At 38.7% G+C, this 17,208-nt stretch overlaps 1 protein-coding gene and 1 long non-coding RNA gene across 3 annotated transcripts in view; one reads left to right on the plus strand and one right to left on the minus strand.

Moving 5' to 3' along the window:
• Positions 1–17,208, minus strand: part of GDPD4 (glycerophosphodiester phosphodiesterase domain containing 4) — a 279,828-nt gene that overhangs the window by 51,308 nt on the left and 211,312 nt on the right. The gene's annotated exons all lie outside the window — the stretch shown is intronic.
• Positions 1,733–11,383, plus strand: LOC309606404. The gene is made up of 2 exons (XR_014231813.1): positions 1,733–10,426; positions 10,635–11,383. It is a non-coding gene; the product is annotated as an uncharacterized lncRNA (long non-coding RNA).

A 17,208-nucleotide genomic window follows, 5' to 3' on the forward strand; every position in this document is an offset into this window, starting at 1 on the left:
ACATGAAAAGATGCTCAACATCACTAATTATTAGAGAAATGCAAATCAAAACTACAATGAGGTATCACCTCACACCACTTAGAATGGGCATCATCAGAAAATCTACAAACAACAAATGCTGGAGAGGGTGTGGAGAAAAAGGAACCCTCTTGCACTGTTGGTGGGAATGTAAATTGACACAGCCACTATGGAGAACAATATGGAGGTTCCTTAAAAAACTAAAAATAGAATTACCATATGATCCAGCAATCCCACTACTGGGCATATACCCAGAGAAAACCATAATTCAAAAAGACACATGAACTGCAATGTTCATTGCAGCACTATTTACAATAGCTAGGTCATGGAAGCAACCTAAATGCCCATCGACAGACAAATGGATAAAGAAGATGTGGTACATATATACAATGGAATATTACTCAGCCATAAAAAGAAACGAAATTGAGTCATTTGTCGAGACATGGATGGATCTAGAGACTGTCATACAGAGTGAAGTAAGTCAGAAAGAGAAAAGCAAATATCGTATATTAACGCATGTATGTGGAACCTAGAAAAATGGTACAGATGAACTGGTTTGCAGGGTAGAAGTTGAGACACAGATGTAGAGAACAAACGTATGGACACCAAGGGGGGAAAACCGCAGTGGGGTGGGGATGGTGGTGTGCTGAATTGGGAGATTGGGATTGACATGTATACACTGATGTGTATAAAATTGATGACTGATTAAAAAAAAAAAAAAGTTGAGAAACACTGCCTTAGTGGTACAGCAAAGAAAATAAGTCAGATCTCCTAAGCATCCCAGGCCTGTGTTATTTCCATTAACGTGTGTGTGCGCGCATGTGCACGTGCGTGTTCTAGATCCCAGGGGTTTTAATGCAAAGGTGATCATATTTTCTAGGACAGTAACAATTTCACATGATTTTATTTTTCCTAATATTGATTAAACATACAACTACATAATTTCATCTCTATGCTGCCAGATCTTACATCATCAAACCCCAAGCATACTATTACACTCATCCCCATAAAACTTTGAACCTATTCTTCTAATCACCTAATCTTTTACTCTTTCCCTAATACTGAAACTTCTCTATTATTGGGCTATCATAAAGTTCCAGTTTTCTATCAGCGAAACACCCAGTATGCTCAGCTTCTCTGAATAGTCTCCTCATCTTCTTGCTCTAATAAAAATGTGGCTATTCCCTGAGGACACTGCTTCTCACAAAGGCCTTATGGAAGTTTTTTTTCCTCCTGCTTTCCCCAACATGTTACAGACCTTAGATTTTTTTTTAATTTTTATTTATTTATTGATTAATTTTTGGCTGCATTGGGTCTTCGTTGCTGTGTGCGGGCTTTCTCTAGTTGCGGTGAGCAGAGGCTACAGTTTGTTGCGGCGCGTGGACTTCTTATTGCTGTGGCTTCTCTTGTTGCGGAGCACGGGCTCTAGGTGCGTGGGCTTCAGGAGTTGCAGCACGTGGGCTCAGTAGTTGTGGCTCACAGGCTCTAGAGCGCAAGTTCAGTATTTGTGGCGCACGGGCTTAGTTGCTCTGCGGCATGTGGGATCTTCCCGGACCAGGGAGCGAACTCGTGTCCCCTGCATTGGCAGGCGGATTCTTAACCACTGCTCCACCAGGGAAGTCCCCAGACATTAGATTTTTAATAGCAATGAGGAGAAAGGAGATACCAATTTAAGCTTTGTTTTCTATTTCTTTTGCCTGGAAGTACTTAAAATTTTATTTCATCACAACACAAAGTAGTACCTCCTAAAATTAGGCATGACTCCCAAACCTCTAAAAGCATGAAAGCAGAGAGCACCCAAACATTTGACAAAGACGGGATTTGGAGTCCACGTTACCAATATTAGGGAAAATCACTAAACCTCCTTTAGAGTTCTATTAGATTTGAGATCCATGAGACCCGCACTGGGTCTTGTTCAAAACTCCATCCCCAGAGAGTCCAGCACAATAGATGTCAGTACTTCTGAATAAATCAAATAAAAGATAATTGTAAATACTAAGTGAAATAAGCATCATAAAAGCCACTGAAAAGCTGTAGAGTTTTATACACATGTCATCATGCTGACAATGATATCCATTTTGAATGTCTCTGATTCTAGGAATGGAATGAATTCAGTAAGGGCTGCAGAACCAAAGCCTCTTCTGGAAGCCAAGGGCTGCCGATTAAGTACTATCGGAGAGATTATGGGGCTGACATGAGTTAGAACTGATAGTTTCACTCAGAGATTGGATCACTCAGCCCTATTATGTGATAAATAAAAAGGTCACTTGGCCTGCCTGGTCAGTTTCCTCAGCAGTAGAATAAGACAAATAACAACAAAGATAGTCCAGAGCTCTACAGACTCTTGTGCTAGCTTTAGACAAAGAAGCTAGACTGGACTGACTTAAGCTGTGGGGTATGTCATCTTACCTTCATCCAGATATTGGGACTATTGCTGGGCAGATAGGGAGACTACTGGAAAAAACAAATGGTCTCAACCAAAGGGTAAGATTTGAGGCCTATTCTCTTGACTATGATTCAATCCAGTCCTCTTTCCATAATATTCTTCTTTCTTTATACTTGAAAGTCATGTAGTTTTTTAATGTCCATGAAGAATAAATATGACAGATTGCTTTTTTCTTCAACAATCACTTTTGAGAGAGAAGACTATGGGAACGTGGACCAAAAGAGAATCAGGACTGGGTAAAAAACCTTCCACTTGCCAGGAGCCTATTTCCTCACTGAAAAAGAACATACATTTGTGGCCTGTCACCTAGCACATGGAGAAGATATCTTCAACTTGGACTGACTGGGGGAAAATATGAGCGTCCAAAAGACTATCTCTAGATACTGACAAAGCTGATTCTCTTTCCTGGGTCCGACATGTCCCTGTCAAAACTAATACAATGCAAGACCAGATTCAGGTTGTCTCAAACGCTTTGTGACTACACACTGTGCCAAGGTAACTTCTAAAATCACATCTCAGGGAATTCCCTGGCTGTCCAGTGGTAGGGACTCTGCACTTTCACTGCTGAGAGTCCAGGTTTGATCCCTGGTCAGGGAACTAAGATCCCACAAGCCTAGCAGCATTGAAAAAAAAAAAAAAAAAAGCAGATAGCCTTTTCATTGTATGATTAAAATCACATCTCAAGGTAAAATCTCAGAGCATCACATATTTTGAGAAGAAGTAATATGAATGGAGTTCTCTTCTGGGAACTCACAAAAGCCATGGACTATCAAATGCAGTACCTTCACTGAGTGCTTAGGTTAAGAGCACCCACTTTGTCCTCCCGCAGGAACTCCCCGGTATTCTTTTCTATGCCAGACTAGGAGCTATTTGATGGCAGGGACTGAGCCTTATTACTTCTGATTCCACAGTAAAAGCCTCTGGAGACACCAGAAAAGGCATGATCAATAAACAATTTATAAATCCTCTAATCCCTTCCTAGAACACAAATTCCTTCAACAACATTGTCATGTATTTACTGTTTAGATAACTCCAATGATGGGAAACTCCCTGTTTTATGAGACAGGCCATAACTTTATTGGACAGCATTCATTTTTCCTTATCCTGAGACAAAACCTGGTACCTTATAACTTTTAGTACTTTGTCCACACACTATTCTCTGTATAATGAGTTCATAAAAGAGACGAGAAGATGGAAAATAACTTTCAGAGGATTTTTCAGAGCCAGTCATGACCCAGATTGTGGAGAGACAATCATCCCCCAAAAGGATAAGACTTTATTTTCTACAGTTATCAACATCATGTGTTGGAAAGATCAAAGTCCTCTTAAAAACAAAACAAAACAACACAAAACAAAAAACCAGAAGCTTACCAATGTTTTAGACGCAGAACAAGAAATCTGGCAGAATCTAGCAGAAATGAAATCTAGCAGGCAATGCAGTATAAACAGTAAAGGGATTAGAGGCCAAGACTTGGTCCAATATCACCTGCACCTGTGACATCTCTGAGCTGGGCAAGAAACTCACATTCTTTTTTACATTTGAAAAATGGAAAGGGAATGGATGTTGATGTAGGGAATATTCAAATCCAAAACCCTCATTTGCTACTTACTGGCTTCCTGATCTTGGACAAGTTATTAACTTCTATGAACTTCAGTTTCTTCATCTGTAAAATACAGATAATAAACCTTGCCTCACAATGAGATACTACTGTTCAGGAAAGTGTTTAGTACAAAGTAAGGCATGACACAAATATTAGCTACAACCCTTATTATGATGCTGAAGATCAGAATTCTGATGGACTGGAACAATGGGGTAGAATATTCAAAATGGGATTTAATGAAGATAATTTAAAAGTTCTGTGTTACCAGCTTAAGGCAATCTCATGCTTAAAAAAAGGGTCAGAGATTTAAATTGGCTACAAATGTACCAGGGGTCAACAATGAAAAAGACCACCTAAAAAAAACAAAACAAAAAACCCCACTAAACAATGAATGAAATCATTAGGTTGTGTTGAGTTTCTTACAAAAGCTGAGTCCCACTCTCTCCATAATGGTCAAATCTCAAAGGAAATTAGAGTGTCATATTTTAAATGAATGCAGACAAACTAGAAGTTATTCAGCAGGGTAAGCAGGATAAGGAAAGATTTGAGATGCAGAATGATTTAAAGACCTATACATTTGACTCAGGCAGATGGGCTGAAGGCGTTCCCTAGGGCAGAACAAACAGTACCAGGACCAGCTGTGAGAAGCTACAGGGTGGTAGGGTTCAGCCTAACCCCAGAATACTGTGCAGCAATCAGAGGTATCCAGCAACATGCAGGGTCAGAGGCAGAGAGCCAAGCATCATAGACAAATCTTAAATGGAGGCAGTTCTGAGTGCTGGTGTTGCCTTCTCCTCTAACAGCTCCACCATATATCTGTCCCAAATGCCCTATTTCTCTGGTAGGACTCCACTCCATAAGTAGTTCACAATATTTGGGCTCTTGCTTTCCCTTATGACCAGGATCTCATTAATAATCAGGTCTCTCTTCAGCTGCTGCTGAAGGTTCATCTGCTTAATGGCCACCTGAAATCAGAATACATTCAATGTACAGAGTGACTCAGTATGTACTAAGCACCTACTAAGTACCAGACCATAAACACTTAGGATCAGAGATGAATAAGATATGGTCTTAGCCCTTGAGGAACTCACAGTTTATTATCGGAGACCAGTGGTACTCAATGTGAGGTCCCCAGACCAGCAACATCAACATCATCTGGGAATGAGCTAGAAATGAAAATTTTCAGGCCCCACCCAGACCTACTGAACCAGAAACTCTGTGATTTAATAAGCTCTCCAGGAAATTCTCATGTGCACCAAAGCTTGAGGATTAAACTTCGTACTAAATAAAATACTTATATTAGAAAAATACTTTTAAAAATCACAATATAAAAGAGGCTTACTATAGCAAGAGTCCAAAAGGAATCCAAACTGGTAAAGAAGAAGTTAAACTGTCACTATTTGTAGATGACATGATATTATACATAGAAAATCCTAAAGATGCTACCAGAAAACTACTAGAGCTCATCAATGAATTCGGTAAAGTTTCAGGATACAAAACTAATACACAGAAATCTTGCATTTCTATAAACTCGTAATGAAAGATCAGAAAGAGAAATTAAAGAAACAGTCCCATTTACCATCACATCAAAAAGAATAAAATACCTAGGCATAAACCTACGTAAGGGACAAAAGACCTGTACTCCAAAAACTATAAGATGCTGATGAAAGAAACTGAAGACAACACAAACAGATGGAAAGATATACTGTGTTCTTGGATTGGAAGAATCAATATTGTCAAAATGACTATACTACCCAAGGCAATCTACAGATTCAGTAATCCCTATCAAATTATCAATAGCATTTTTCACAGAACTAGAACAAATCATCTTAAAATTTGTATGGAGACACAAAAGACCCCAAATAGCCAAATCAATCTTGAGAAAGAAAAACAGAGCTAGAGGAATCAGTCTTCCTGACTTCAGACTATACTACAAAGCTACAGTAATCAAAACAGTATGGTACTGGCACAAAAACAGAAATATAGATCAATGGAACAGGATAGAAAGCCCAGAAATAAACCCACGTACCTATGGTCAATTAATCTACAACAAAGGAGGCAAGACTATACAACGGAGGAAAGACTGTCTCTTCAATAAATGGTGCTGGGAAAACTGGACAGCTACATGTAAAAGAACGAAATTAGAACATTCTCTAACACCATACACAAAAATAAACTCAAAATGGATTAAAGACCTAAATGTGAGACCGGACACTATAAAACTCATAGGCAGAACACCCTCTGACACAAATCACAGCAGTATCTTTTTTGATTCATCTCCCAGAGTAATGGAAATAAAAACAAACAGATGGGACCTCATTAAACTCAAAAGCTTTTGCCCAGCAAAGGGAACCATAAACAAAACAAAAGGACAACCCACAGAATGGGAGAAAATATTTGCTAACGATGCAACAGACAAGGGATTAGTCTCCAAAATTTACAAACAGCTCATGTGGCTTAATATCATAAAAACAAACAACCCAATCAAAAAATGGGCAGAAGACCTAAATAGACATTTCTCCAAAGAAGACATACAGATGGCCAAAAAGCACATGAAAAGATGTTCAACATCATTAATTATTAGAGAAATGCAAATCAAAACTACAGTGAGCTATCACCTCACACCAGTCAGAATAGCTATCATCAAAAAATCCACAAACAATAAATGCTGGAGAGGGTGTGGAGAGAAGGCACTCTCTTACAATCTGGGTGGGATTGTAGGGACACATTCCCTCTAAAAAATGGGCTTGAAAATTAATTTTTGGATCTGTAACTGGAAGATTTCCAGCATTAATATGCTAATCTTCTTACATATGACAGACAATAGCTCTCCTCTTCTCAGCTGGATAACCCCCAATAAGCACTCGCTCACACAGAGTATCTCACTAGCTCCACTAAAGATTTACACTCCCTGGGGGAGGAAATGAGGCCTTCCTGGCTACACTGCATTAGCCACCTTAATGGACTCTCTTTCACTCATAGTTTTGTAACCACAAGGCAGGCACATAGTGAAGTCAAGTTTGTTTCCTGTGGCCAGCTTCTCACACATGGAGCCTCCAGGCCTTCCAGGAACTGGCCAGCACCAGCCTGCCTCCCATCAAGGGCTGTGAGGCCCCAGAGGCCAGAAACACAACAAGGGGCCGTGGTGCCTAACCTTAGCTCTGCTGTGGCCTTGCAGCCCAGAAAGCACAAGTTAAAATTTTAGAATCAAAAGATTCTAACCCAGCCCTTGCTAACTGCTATTAGCACAACCCTGCACAAGTTACTTAAACTTCTGAGTCTCAAATTCCTCATCAGTAAAAAGGAAATAATATTACCTACCAGGTAGGGTTCTTTTTAGTATTGGTATAATCTCATTTTTAGGGTTCTTTTTGGAATTGGTATAATCTCCTCTTCTTTATTTCTGCCTCCAATTAGCCATATTTAAAATTGGCAGAATGATACCATGCTAACTTCCTCACCATTATTTTACACAGGTGTCTTGTCAGCACTACAACAGTTTTATATGTACATAATGGAAAATATGGTTTCTTACATTTATATACTACATGATTATAATGTCTGAATCTTTAACATAGTTCTTAGCACAAGGTGTAGCATAAAGCAAATGTTCAGTAAATGCTTTATGGAACAAATAAATACATACAAGTAAAAATTAATATACACGTAATTCTTAGTTTATGATGCATTTTCACATGCATTACTTTACTCAACTTTTTCAACACTTTCATGAGGTATATGTTATCATGCACATTTTATAAATAAATAAAATTCAGGCTCAGAGGGTCAAATGACTTGCCCAAGGTTATGTAAGTAGGTAAAGGTAAGCATCTAGGTTATTGGATTCTCACATCAAAGAACAATTAACAATATTTAAACATAATAATGTTTTTTTTAAGTTGACTTACCTTCGATGGAGCCTCAATATTTGGCTCAGACTGTTGTAAAAGCCTGACAAGAGCACAATGAGGTATGTGCTGTCCCTATTAAGCATGACTTCACCAGTACATCATGGGGTTTCAACCACCAAACATATACAAGCAGGTCCTAGTAGCCTCCCTCAGAGGAGCCCAACTCTATTTTCACTAGAACAGGAAGTGCCTCTTTTAATCTCTGAGCCCCAATAGTCTTTGAACTATTAGTTCAAAGACTTAGTCTTTGAACTAAAAACTTCCCCAGGCAACTCCCACCTCCCAACCTTCTCACTCTACAACCAATGATTTTGATGGAAAGAAACCTCAGGTACTCCAGATTCCCTTCATGGCTTCTTCTGCTGAAGATAAGATCTTGGGTCATCAGGCCTTAGCAATAAGATCAGAGCCTTCCCAGCTTATGAAATGTGAGAGACAAAGAGGTGCCTCCAAATGAGGACTTCAATGTCTACTGGAATCCTGGGCACAGAGTAATGGAAGGACCACTAGATTAGAGACAAGAGACAAGTGTTTAAATCTCTTCTATATCAGATTTCTCTCCCAGCACCAAACTAGCCAAAACAATTGTCCAGGAGTGATGTCAGCATCAAGATGGAGAGAAAGATGTTCCCTTTTTCTCTCTCCTCAATCTCTAACCAGTAAAATATCCATAACTCAACAAAGGTGCCTCTGCCCAACACATCACAATGGTGGAGAATTCTACACATCTGTATATCTAAAGGTGAATATATGGGAACACATAGAGGAGGTGGAACCAGGGGAACCATGGAGGCAGTGCAGAATCCCAGCTCCCTGGCCTCAACAGCTGAGTCCATATTCCCAGAGAACCAAGTAGCAGTAGGGGAGGTGGCACACTTGACTTAGGCTTCCCAGCTACAGTGGCACCCATGGCCACAGGTAACTAGGAAACAGTGAACCCTACCCATCCAGCCACAGAGGCACCCACAACTCCACTCCACCCCTACACACAGTAGTGGAGCCCAAGAACCTGATAACAGGAACATGGCAGAGGTGTCTACCTGACCCAGCTCCCTGCCCACTCCCACCCCCACCTGCAAGAGTGAAGCCTGCAGCTCAGCAGATCCCAGACACAACAGAAGAGCCCATCATCCTGGTGTCCCAGGCAGCATCACCAGGAACACTGGCAGCAGCATGGCACCAGTGACTGTGGAAGCACAAGAAATTATAGTGAGGGCAAAGGGTCAAACTTCCGACAGACATAAAGTGGAGGATGTAAAGTGTGGACTCTCAAATATAATCAGAGGCAGGTCAGGTAAGTGAAATCAAAGACATGTGCTATAGCGCCACCTACTGGAAAACAAAAGAAAGACCTCTAATTTCTTATCTGTTGAATTGTTAGAAACAAGTAGAAAGATGTTCACTACTTCAAATGCACTGGTAGAGGAACAACTAATCAAGCACCATGAAGAACCACAGTAACGCTGTAACACACACACACACAAAATGACAATTCTTCAGAAACCAAGCTTAAAGTCAGAGAATATTGCAATCTAACTGATAGAGAATTCAAAATAGCTGGCATGAAGAAACTCAACAAACTACAGGAAAACTCAGAAAGGCATTTTAATGAGCTCAGGAATAAAATTAATGAACAGAGGAATAATTTATCAAAGAGATTGAATATCTGAAAAGAACAAAACAAATTCTAGAGCTGAAGACTCAGTAAATGAGACGAAGAATGTATTAGAATGCTTTGGAATGAGAGCAGAACATATGGAAGGAAAATTAGCAAGCTCAAACATAGAAATCTGGAAATTATAGAAGTAGAAGAGGAAAGAGAAATAAGATTTGAAAAAATTCTGTTAGACCTATCCCACTCTTCTAGGAAGGGCTGCATTAGGGTAATGGGTACAGCAGAAGGGGAAGAGAGGGAAAAGGAAGCAGAGAGATTACTGAAAGAAATAATAGCTGAGAAATTCCCAATACTGGGGGACAACTATATGGCTCATGAAGCTAAGAGAATACCTAATTACATCAACACAAAAAGACCTTGCCCAAGACACTTTATACAAAAACTATCAAAAGTCAATGACAACTATACTACCCAAGGCAATCTACTAATTCAATGCAATCTCTATCAAATTACCAGTGGCATTTTTCACAGAACTAGAACAAAAATTTTTTAAATTTTTATGGAAACACAAATACCATGAATAGCTAAAGCAATTCTGAGAAAGAAAAATGGAACTGGAGGAATCAGTCTTCCTGACTTCAGACTACACTACAAAGTTACAGTAATCAAAACAGTATGGTACTGGAGCAAAAACAGAAATATAGATCAATGAAACAGGATAGAAAGCCCAAAAATAAACCTATGCACCTATGGTCAATTAATCTATGACAAAGGAGGCAAGGATTTACAATGGAAAAAAGACAGTCTCTTCAATAAGTGGTGCTGGCGGTGCTTTGTGACCGCCTTGGGGGGTGGGATGGGGAGGGTGGGAGGGAGGGAGATGTGGGAGGGAGGGAGATGTGGGAGGGAGGAGATATGGGAAAGTGTGTATATCTGTAGCTGATTCACTTTGTTATAAAGCAGAAACTAACACACCATTGTGAAGCAATTATACTTCAATAAAGATGTTTTTAAAAAAAAAAAAGTGGTGCTGGGATAACTAGACAGCTACATGTAAAAGAATGAAATTAGAACATTCTCTAACACCATACACAAAAATAAACTCAAAATTGATTAAAGACCTAAATGTGAGGCTGGACACTATAAAACTCTTAGAGGAAAACACAGGCAGAACACTCTTTGACATAAATCACAACAAGATCTTTTTTGATTCACCTCCTAAAGTAATGAAAACAAAAACAAAAATAAACAAATGGTACCTAATTAAACACAAAAGCTTTTGCACAGCAAAGGAAACTATAAACAAATGAAAAGACAACCCACAGAAAGGGAGAAAAGCAACCAACAAGGATTAATCTCCAAAATATACAAATAGTTCATGCAGTTCTGTGTTAAAAACACAAACAACACAATCAAAAAATGGGCAGAAGATCTAAACAGACATTTCTCCAAAGAAGACATACAGGTGGCCAAAAAGTACATGAAAAGATGCTCAACATCACTAATTATTTGAGAAATGTAAATCAAATGTAAATCAAAACTACAGTGAGCTATCACCTCACACCAGTCAGAATGGCCATTATCAAAAAGTCTACAAACAATAAATGTTGGAGAAGGTGTGGAGAAAAGGGAACCCTCCTACACCATTGGTGGGAATGTAAATTTGTACAGCCACTATGGAGAACACTATGGAGGTCCCTTTAAAAACTAAAAATAGAGCTACCATATGATGAAGCAATCCCCCTCCTAGGCATATATCCAGAGAAAACCATAATTTAAAAAGATACATGCACCCCAATGTTCAATGCAGCACTATTTACAATAGTCAAGACATGGGAGCAACCTAAATGTCCATTGACAGAGGAATAGATAAAGGAGATGGGGGGGACTTCCCTGGCGGTCCAGTGGTTAAGACTCCACACTTCCACTGCAGGGGGCGTGGGTTCCATCCCTGGTCGGGGAACTAAGATCCCACATGCCGTGTGGCGTGGCCAAAACCAAAAATAAGATGTGGTACATATAAACAATGGAATATTAGCCATAAAAAAGATGAAATAATGTCATTTGCAGCAACATGGATGGACCTAGAGATTATCATACTAAGTCAGAGAAAGACAAATATTATAATGATATCACTCATATGTAGAATCTTATTTTTTAAAATGATACAAATGAACTTATTTACAAAACAGAAACAGACTCACAGATTTCAAAAACTTATGGTTACCAAAGGGGAAACATGGCAGGGAGGGATAGATTATGAGTTTGGGATTAACATACACACACTACTATACATAAAATAGATAACCAACAAGGACCTACTGCATAGCACAGGGAACTCTACTCAATATTCTGTAATAACCTATATGGGTAAAGAATCTGAAAAAGAATGAATATATGCATATATATAACAGAATCACTTTGCTGTACACCTCAAACACAACTTTGTAAGTCAACTATACTCCAATAAAAATTTTTTTTCAAAACACAATGAAAAAAAAATTCAAAGACAAAGAAAGAATTTTAAAGGCAGCCAGGAGGAAAAGGGTGGTAACCTACAAAGGAACCCCATTAAGCTATCAGCCGATTTCTCAGTAGAAACTCTATAGTCCAGGAGGGAGCAGAGTGACATTCTCAAAATACTGAAAGATTAAAAACTGTCACCCAAGAATACTCTACCCAGCAAAGTTATTAGACAGCCTTGTCTTGTTCCTGATGTTAGAAGAAATGCTTTCAGCTTTTCACCATCAAGTATGGTGGTAGCTGAAGGCTTATCACATAAGGCCTTTATTATGGTGAGGTATGTTCCCTCTATCTCACTTTGAGAGCTTTTATCATAAATGGATGTTGAATTTTTCAAAAGCTTTTTCTACATCTAGTGAGATGGTCATATGATTTTTATTCTTCAGTTTGTTAATGTGATGTATCAATCACATTGATTGATTTTTGGATGCTGAGTCATTCTTGCACCACTGGGATAAATCCCACTTGATCATAGTGTATGATACTTTTCATGTTCTGTTGGATTTGATTATTTATATATTTATCTTTAGTTGAGGATTTCTGCATTAATATTCTTCAGTAATATTTGCCTGTAATTTTCTTTTTTTGTGGTATCTTTGTCTGGTTCTGACATCAGGGTGATGCTGGCCTTGTAGAATGAGGTCAGAAGCATTTCTTCCTCTGTAATTTTTTGGAATAGTTTGTGAAGAATAGGAGTAAACTCTTCTATAAATGTTTGGTAGAATTCACCTGTGAAGCTATCTGGTCCTGGACTTTTGTTGGGAGGTTTTTTATTATTATTATTATTATTACTGTTTCAGTTTCATTGCTGGTAATTGGTCTGTTCAGATTGTTTGTTTATTCCTGATTCAGTCTTGGGAACTTGTACATTTCTAGGGATTTTCATTTTCCTCTAGGTTGTCCATTTTATTGGTGTATAATTGTTCATAGTAATCTCTTATGGTTCTTTTTATTTCTGTGGTATTGACTTAAACTTCTCCTTTTTCATTTCTGATTTTGTTGACTTGGGCCTATGTTCCCTCTTAGAACTACTTTTTCTATGTTCTATAGACTTTGGATTATTGTGTTTTCATTTGTATCTAAGTATCTTTTGATTTCCTCTTTGATTTATTCAGTTATTCATTGATTGTTTACTAGCATATTGTTTAGCCTTCACATGTTTGTGTTTTTCGAAATTTTTTCTTGTAGTTGATTTCTAGTCTCATAACATTGTAGTTGGAAAAGATGCTTGATATGAATTCAAACCAAATTTACTGAGGCTTGTTTTGTGGCCTAGCATGTGGTCCATGTTCCATGTGCACTTGAAAAAAACGTCTTCTGCTGCTTTTGAATGGTATGTTCTATATAGATCTCTTAAGTCCATCTGGACTAATGTGTCATTTAAGGCCACTGTTTCCTTATTGATTTTCTGTCTGGATGATCTGTCCATTGAGGAAATGGGGTGTGAAAGTCCCCCACTATTATTGTGTTAGTATCAATTTCTCCCTTTGTGTTTGTTAATATTTGCTTTATGTATTTTGGTGCTCCTATGTTGGGTGCATATATAATTATAATTGTTATATCTTCTTGTTAGATTGATTCATTTATCATTATGTAATGTCCTTCTTTGCCTCTTCTTACAGTTTTTGTTTTAAAGTATAATTTGTCTGATATAAGTATTACTACCCTACCTTTCTTTTCCTTTCCATTGGCATGGAATTCCACTTTCAGTCTGTGTGTTTCTTCAGACCTGCAATGAGTCTCTCGTAAGCAACATTCATGGTATTTGTTTTTGTATCCATTCATCCATTCTATATGTTTTGATTGGAGCATTTAGTCCATTTACACTTAAAGTAATTATTGATAGTTATGTGCCTATTGCCATTTTATTAATTGTTCTGGGTTTTTTCTGGATTCTTTTTTGTCCCTTTTTTCTTCTTTTGCTCTCTTCCATTGTGATATGATGACAATATTTAATGTTATGTTTGGGTTCTTTTCCATTTTGTGTGTGTAACTATTATAGCTTTTTGCTTTGTGATTACCATGAGGTTTATATGTAGCAGTGTGTGTGTGTGTGTGTGTGTGTGTGTGTGTGTGTGTGTGTGTGTTTGTGTGTGTATAATTATTTCAAGTTGCTAATCTCAAGTTCAAACACATTTTAACAACCCTGCATTTTTATGTAAACCCCCATATAATTACTGTTTGTATCACCTTATTTTGCATCTTTTTGTGTGTATCCCGTAACTACTTTTTGTGGATATAGATTTTTAGGGTGATGATTTTACTACTTTGTCTTTTAAACTTCCTACTACCTATGTAAGTGGTTGATCTGTTACCTTCACTGTATATTTGCCTTTGATAGAGATTTTTCCTTTTATACTTCTCATTTTTCTAGTTGTGGCCTTTTCTTTCCCACTTGAAGAAGTCCATTTAACATTTCTTGTAAAGCTGGTTTCCTGGTGCTAATCTCTTTTAGTATTTGCTTGTCTGTAAAACTTTTGATTGCTTATTCAAATGTGAATGAAAGCCCCACCAGCAGAGTATTCCTGGTTGCAGGTTTTTCCATTTCTTCATTTTAAATATATTGCACCACTCCTTTCTGGCCTACAGGGTTTCTGCTGAAAAGTCAACTGATAGCCTATGGGAGTTCCCTTGTAAACAATATGTTGTTTTTACTTTCCTGTTTTTAATATTCTCTAATTCTGCCCTTTTAATTATAATGTTTCTTGGTGTGGACCTCTTCAGATTGATCATTATGGGACCCTCTGTGCTTCCTGGACCTGGATATCTGTTCCCTTTCCCAGGTTAGGGAAGTTTTCAGCTATTATGTCTTCAAATATGTTCTCTGCCCCTTTCTCTCTCTCTTCTCCTTCTGGGACGTCTATAATACGAATTAGTACATTTGATATTGTCTCAGAGGGCTCTTAAACTGTCCTCGTTTCTTAAATTCTTTTTTCTTTTTCTGTTCAGCTTGAGTGATTTCCACTATTTTGTCCTCCAGTTTTCTGATCTGTTCCTCTGTAACATCTAATCTACTGTTCCTTCCTTCTAGTGTATTTTTTATTTCAATTATTGCATTCTTCAGCTCTGCCGAATACTATGGCTGATGGATATGGGCCCTGTGTTTCTCTGGGGCTGCACTAACCCACTCATGGGCCAGACCACGTTCATAGCCTGTTGGTGAATAGTTCTGGGTACTTGTGCAACTGACTGCTCATCCTGGGGGGTCCTGAGTATGTTGCCAACCAGATGGCAGTCAGGTAATTCCCTGGTGCTAATAGGCTTGCGAAAGGACTCCAAAATGGTGCTTGATGCCAGTGCCACTGTCTTTGTGTAGAATGAGTTCCCCAAAAAGGCTGCTGTCAGTGTCTATTTCCCAAGGAGGAGTTCCAGTTGTCTCTCACTTCTCCAAGAGGCTCTCTTAAGATCAGGAAATGGGTCTAAACCAGGCTCCTTTCAAATTACTGTTGCAGTGGGATGAAGAGCATGTGAGATTTTGTGTGCAGCCTTTAAGAGCAAAGTCTCTGCTTCCTACAGTTCTCCAGCTCTCCCGTAAAAAGCCCTTCTGGTCTTCAAAGCAAGGCATTCTGGGGGCTTGGGTTCCTGGTGCAGCATGCCCAGGCTGAGGAGCCCAATGTGGGACTCACTCCTTGGGGAGAACCTGTTCAATTTTGATAGTTCTTCCATCTGTGGGTTACCTACCTGGTGGTGTAGTCTTGACTATACTCATCTCTGCCATTTCTACACATCTTACTGTGGCTCCTTCTTTATATTTTTAGTTGTGGACAATCTTTTCTGCCAGCCTTCTGGTCATTCTCATTGATAGCTGCTCTGTAAATGGTTGTAATTTTGGTGTGCCTGTGGGAGGAGGTGAGTGCAGGGTCTTCCTACTCTGCCATCGTGGCCACATCCCATACCAGCATCTTTATAACAAGGGCATTCTATCTTTGTGCCCAGCCAGACACACACCAGAGGCAACTTCAGAAAGTTACAAAGTCATTACATTATTTCTCCAAATTCTTCTCATCAGACATTTTAGGTCTCTTCTTCTCCTTCTCAGCATTCAAGGTCAGAGCAGCCGGTAAAGTGGTATTCTCAACAGGTGAAAAGGGAGATGTCATCATGTACCAAATTGGAGTACCAAATAAGAATTGGATCAATCACAGACTGTATATACCTACATTTGGTGCAACAATTTGGCAAGACCAGCCTTTTAGCAGAGGGAAAGTCCATCCACCATAGATGTGTGGTAGAACATCCACAGAAGAAAAACGTCCCAGTAAACTCATCCGTTCTCCTAGATCAAAGTCTATGTTTGTCCTCCTCTGTGCCCAGACCTGGAGGGTGGAATGGCCTAACTTGCTCTCACTATACACAACAGGGGTTAATGAGAGTCTGAGCACTTAAGATATTCAGTACAGGTTAAAGGACATTCTATAATTAAATGGGAATCCCCTTCATCTGCAAAATTTTATCCTTTCCCAAGCTGAAATGAATACCCTGCATTCCCACAGCATGTTTCACTACTAATCCAACACTTAAGGTTTTCTTCTTTTGACTTACTCCTGCTTTAAATCCTGAACCCTCGCAGAGAAGGAACTGCAATTGTTCTTTAAGAGGCAAGGGTGTACTCATTTAGACCACAGATTCTGGAATCTGACTGCCTGGGCTTAAATCCCAACTCTTATTCTTACCACATGTATGACCATGGGCAGGTTGCTTAACTTCTCTGTGATTCACTTTCCTCATTTGTAAAATGGTGATATTAATGATACCTATCTTATGGGGTTGTTGTAGTAATAATTAATGTGTGAAATGATTATCATCATGCCCAACAGATATTAGGCTTTCAAATTTTTGTGAATATTATTTTATTTCCTCTTAATCCATTTACTTAGCAAATTTTACTTAGAATCTATTCTTTGCCTTGCTGTAAAAAATACTGCCCCATCCTCTATTCTTGTGAAGGATGAGCAAACTATAAACTACTGAGGTTCAGAAGAAGTGAGCACAAGTTATACAGCCATTCACAGGAGATGCTTCAAGTCATTTATCACTTTCTTTCATAAAAATATCACCATAATTTTTTGGTCAGTCTATAATGTCTATGAAGAC

This window comes from Balaenoptera borealis (assembly GCF_965194805.1).
Source record: "Balaenoptera borealis genome assembly, chromosome: 11".
Lineage (NCBI taxonomy): Eukaryota > Metazoa > Chordata > Mammalia > Artiodactyla > Balaenopteridae > Balaenoptera > Balaenoptera borealis.